This window comes from Mizuhopecten yessoensis, unplaced genomic scaffold (assembly GCF_002113885.1).
Source record: "Mizuhopecten yessoensis strain PY_sf001 unplaced genomic scaffold, ASM211388v2 scaffold11039, whole genome shotgun sequence".
NCBI lineage: Eukaryota > Metazoa > Mollusca > Bivalvia > Pectinida > Pectinidae > Mizuhopecten > Mizuhopecten yessoensis.
Window position 1 is genome coordinate 113,669 of NW_018408848.1, and position 6,050 is coordinate 119,718.

Genomic DNA, 6,050 nt, shown 5'->3' on the forward strand with positions numbered 1-6,050 from the left:
TTTTTAGTACGTCTGTTGTTAACTAGGCCTCTGTTTTTAGTACGTCTATTGTTAACTAGGCCTCTGTTTTTAGTACGTCCATTGTTAACTAGGCCTCTTTTTTTAGTACGTCTGTTGTTAACTAGGCCTCTGTTTTTAGTACGTCTGTTATTAACTAGGCCTCTGTTTTTAGTACGTCTATTGTTAACTAGGCCTCTGTTTTTAGTACGTCTGTTGTTAACTAGACCACTGTTTTTAGTACATCTGTTATTAACTAGACCACTGTTTTTAGTACATCTGTTATTAACTAGGCCTCTGCTTTTAGTACGTCTGTTGTTTAATAGACCACTGTTTTAAGTACGTCTATTGTTAATAAGACCACTGTTTTAATACGTCTGTTATTTATAAGACCACGTTGCTAGTACGTCTGTATGAAAGTTATTAACACAGATAGTCAGTATGTCTTGTGGTTTCAATTGAAAGCCTGTGTTTTGAATATAAATGAAAACCTTATTTGTGGTATTGTATATATACCGCCAGAAAATTCTGATTATTCATCAGCAAATGCGTTTATTGAACTTGAAAACGAGTTAATAACAATGTCAGCTAATCATAATTGTATTTGTTTGACAGGAGAGTTTAATCGCAGAGTTCAAACGAAAATTGTATTCTCGAAAATATTGAAGGAGAAAATCAAAATGATTTTACAAATCCTTTATATATTGAACAGCTAATTAGAAGAAATTGGTCTGTCAATTAATAGAAATAGCATGGACACAAAAAAAAACACTATGGAAATCTACTTTGTGAAATGTGCAAATTTAATAATCTGTACATTATGAATGGTCGAGTTGGCAGGGATAAAAATATCGGAAAACACACCTGTAAAAACATAGGTGTTGTCGATTATTGTATTGCGACAATTGATTGTTTACAGTTGGTTGAAGATTTTAGTATATTAAACTTTTCTAGATGATTTTCCGATATTCACTGCCCACTCTCACTTGTGTTAAATTCAAACTTTGTAAATGCAAATATGGTACATGAAACTCTAACTGATTCATGTGAAAAACCAAAAAAGTGGGATAATGAAAAAAAACTTGACTACTGTGAAAATGTTAATACTGAATTCATGCTTGAAATATATGAAAAACTATGTAACGTCAGAACTGAAAATGTAAACTTATCTTTTATGGATGATACTTTGAAAGAAATATGTCAATGTTTTGTATCATCTGCAAAAACTACTTTTGGAGTTACATGCATGTATTTAGAAACTCTAATAACTCCAGGAAAACTAATGTAAATGTAAACAAGCCTTGCTTTAACCAAGACTGTAAATCTGCTCGACAGAATTATCAGAGAGCAAAAAGATTGTACAAGAAATATAATTCCAGTATTTTTGATGAAGAGAAATATAAAGCGGAGAAAAATTATAAAAAAATGTTAAACAAAAGCATGAAAATGTATAGAACCGAATTGTGTAACAAATTAAAAAATATGCGGTCATCTGACCCAAAAGCATATTGGAAAATTTTAAACTCGTCAAATAAGAAAAGAGAAAGTACAAACATAGATATAAATGCATTGTTTGATTATTTTAGAGAACTTAACTCTACGGATGATTTGGAATATAGTTTCGATGATTTATTGTTGAACATCAATCAAGATGATTCCATTATAAACCAACCAATATCATCAGAAGAAATTAAGAAATGTATCAAAAGGTTTGAAAAAAAAAATCGTCAGGGAATGACTTGATTGTAAACGAGTACATTTCCTCTACATGTGAATTTATGCTACCTATATATGTACAATTATTAAATGTCATATTTAATACGGGAATAATTCCCACAGTATGGCTGGAAGGGAATATTATGCCCATATTTAAAAACAAAGGTGATCAACTTGATCCTGCGAATTATCGCCCAATTAGCTGTATGGGGAAACTTTTCACGTCAATTTTGAATAACAGGTTGGGTAGATTCTCTGATCAAGTTGACCTCCTCTGCAAAAATCAGTCTGATTTTCGTAAAGGATATTCTACAATTGACAATAACTTTATAATACATGTTCTATTTGAATTATTGAAAATAAGTTTTAAAAAAAATGTATCGTGCTTTTATTGACTTTCAAAAAGCCTTTGACTCGGTTTGGCGAATAGGATTATGGCAAAAATTAGTAAACTGTAATATTAACGGAAAATGTTTTAGAGTAATTTTTAATCTTTATGATGGTATTAAATTCAGAATAGCTTTGAATAATTGTAAATCTGACTATTTCCCATGTAATATTGGAGGTAGCAAGGCGAAAATTTATCGCCGATTTTGTTCTCGTTCTACTTAAATGACATTGAACAATTTTTACAAGGTCAAGGTAGTAAAGGTTTAGAATCTGTAATTGATACTCTGCAAAATGAGCTGTCTATATATCTGTACTTGGCAGTTTTATTATATGCAGATGATGCAGTTCTGTTTGCTGAAACACCAGGGGATTTACAAAAACAATTAGATAGTTTTCAGCTATATTGCGAAATGTGGAAACTAAAAGTTAATGTACCGAAGACAAAAATAATGAGTTAATGTACCGAAGACAAAAATAATGATCTTTTACAATGGTCGTTGAAATAGAAATCTAAGGTTTACTTATAAAAATGATGAAATCGAGATTGTAAAGGAATTGACATATCTTGGTTTTATGTTAAGTAGGTCAGGTGGATATGCCTGTAACAAAAAATACCTGGTGTCTCAAGCAACAAAAACTATGTTTGCAGTATTGAGAAAGTGTAGACTTCACAACTTGTCAATAGATTGTCAATTAGACTTATTTGACAATATTATAAAACCAATTTTATTGTATGGTTGCGAAATATAGGGTTTCAGTAATTTAAATATGAACGAGCGTTTACATCTCAAATTTTAAACATTTCCAAATATTTTGTGGTTAACTGTTGAACGAATTTTATGTGACCAGTTTTTGCAAAATTGGGATTCTCACAAAAATGAATACAGCAAAGGAATAAATTATAAATTATTTAAAGATAAACTAAAATTTGAAAAATTACAAAAAATGCCATTATGTTCTGTAAATTTAGAACTGGCAATGCCAGACTTCCAATAGAAAGAGGAAGATGGTTAAATATAGAGAGAAGAAATAGAATATGCCATTTGTGTAATACTGAAGTTGGGGATGAATTTCATTATATGTTTAATTGTCCAAATTTTTCAAATGAAAGAAAATTGTATATTCCAAATTATTATAGCAGGCAACCAAACTGTTTAAAATTCCAGCAACTTTTTTCAACAATTAACAAAGTTTTACTAGTTAAAATATGCAAATATATTAATATAGGTATAGAGAGAGTCCGTTCTCCTGGTTAAAACAGCACGGTCTCTATTTTGAATGTACCCATTGTATATTTTCTTAATATCACATGTAAATTGTGGTTTGAAAGAATAAAGTCTTGTCTTGTCTTGTCTTTGTCTTGTTAATAAGACCATTGTTTTGTGTACACCTGTGGTTAATTAGGCCTCCGATTTTAGTTCGTCTGAAGTTAATTAGATTTCTTTTTTTAGTACGTCTGTCGTTAACTAGGCCACTGTTTTTCAGTACAGCTGTAGTTAATTAGGCCACTATTTTTTACTGCATCTGTAGTTAACTAGGCTGATTGTTTAGTACATATGTTGCTAATTAGGCCACTATGTCTAGTACATCTGTTAATTAAGTCACTATTTTTAGTACGTCTGTAGTTAATTAGGTCACTGTTTTTTATTTGATTAAATCTGTTGTTAATTAAGCCAATATTTTTTTGAACGTCTGTAGTTAATTAAGCCACTACTTTAGTACGTCTGTTGTTAATTAGACTACTATCTTTTAGTATGTCTGTGATTAATAAGGCCACTGTTTTTAGTATGTCTGTAGTTAATAAGGCCATTATTTTCAGTACATCGGTATTTAATTAGGCCACTATTTTTAGTACATCTGTAGTTAATTAGGCCACTATTTTTAGTACATCTGTAGTTAATTAGGCCACTATTTTTAGTACATCTGTAGTTAATTAGGCCACTATTTTTCAGTAAATCTGTAGTTAATTAGGCAACGATTTTTCAGTAAATCTGTAGTTAATTAGGCCACTATTTTTCAGTAAATCTGTAGTTAATCAGGCCACCATTTTTCAGTAAATCTGGAGTTAATTAGGCCACTATTTTTCAATAAATCTGTAGTTAATTAGGCCATTATTTTCAGTACATCTGTAGTAAATTAGGCCACTATTTTTCAGTAAATCTGTAGTTAATCAGGCCACCATTTTTCAGTAAATCTGGAGTTAATTAGGCCACTATTTTTCAATAAATCTGTAGTTAATTAGGCCATTATTTTCAGTACATCTGTAGTAAATTAGGCCACTATTTTTCAGTAAATCTGTAGTTAATTAGGCCACCATTTTTCAGTAAATCTGGAGTTAATTAGGCCACTATTTTTCAATAAATCTGTAGTGAATTAGGCCACTATGTTAAGTACGTCTTTGGTTAATTAGAGCAATATTTTTTAGTTCGTTTGTAGTTACTTTGGCCACTATTATTTTAGCACATCTGTAGTTAATGAGGACAATATTTTTCAGTACGTTTGTATTATAGCACTGTTGTCATTACTTCTATGGTTGAGAAGTCCATTCATTTATTGTGTATGTCAGTTTAAGCAAAGTTCACTGTTTTATGGGATAAATATTAATCAAGACACTGTTTTTTCATTTGAAGTTAACTGTTTTTGGTATAGCGGCAGTTAGTTAGGTAACTTTTTTCCAGTAAACTTGTAGTTAATGAGACCACTTTTTCTGCATCTGTAGTTGCTTAGGGCGCTTAAGCAAACTTGATATTTAGTTAATTTGGCTAGTAATTAATAACGCCAGTGTTTTATTATGAACATCTGTATTAAAAGCCCCTATTAATTGTATTAATCAAAACGCTGGGTTATTTTTTTTATCTGTAATTATCTAAATCACTGTTGATAAGATTAGACTTCCGTTTTTGGTGTTCATCGTCTACATGCTCTGGTTTCAGAGCATCATTTCGTTGCTGACCTGATGTGCTGCCTGTTAATCCGCGAATCTTTGTATATCCACGAGACAGTAACATCCACATTTAAATGATATTTACTATCCTTATTCAGCGAATAATTCAGGACATTATAATCTGATGGTCCGGAATCATTTAGAAGCAGACATGAAGATGTTGGTTTTGATAAAGTTACCTTCCGTTCACTTGTTTGAAGGTGTGATGTTTACCTGTCCATCAAAGGTTAGACCTTTGTTTGCACTCGTGTAGAAACTTCTATATTTGTCTATTTATTATCTCGATTACTTACGTGAGAATATAAAGAAAGCTCATACAGTCTTCACAATGGTATCAACACAATGAACCTACTGAGGCCATGATAACTTTTCTGTGCGATGATTACCATTGCGACAGACTAATTCACGAAATGAACGAGATCATATTGAACACTCTAGTGAAGTAGCTACACAGACATAATAAGGTCCCAATGAACACTTCTACTGATTCAATGCTTCTGGTATAATAATGTCACAATGAACATTTCTACTGAAACAATACTTCAGGTATAATAATATCACAATGAACATTTCTACTGAAACAATACTTCAGGNAATGAACATTTCTACTGAAACAATACTTCAGGTATAATAATATCACAATGAACATTTCTACTGAAACAATACTTCAGGTATAAAAATGACACAATGAACATTTCTTCTGATAACAATACTTCAGGTATAATAATGTCCCAATGAACATTTCTACTGAAACAATAATTCAGGTATAATAATGTCACAATGAACATTTCTACTGAATCAATACTTCAGGTATGATATTGTCATATTGAACATTTCTACTGAAACAATACTTCAGGTATAATAATGTCACAATGAACATTTCTACTGAATCAATACTTCAGGTATGATATTGTCATATTGAACATTTCTACTGAAACAATACTTCGGGTATAATAAAGTCACAATGAACATTTCTACTGAAACAATACTTCGGGTATAATAA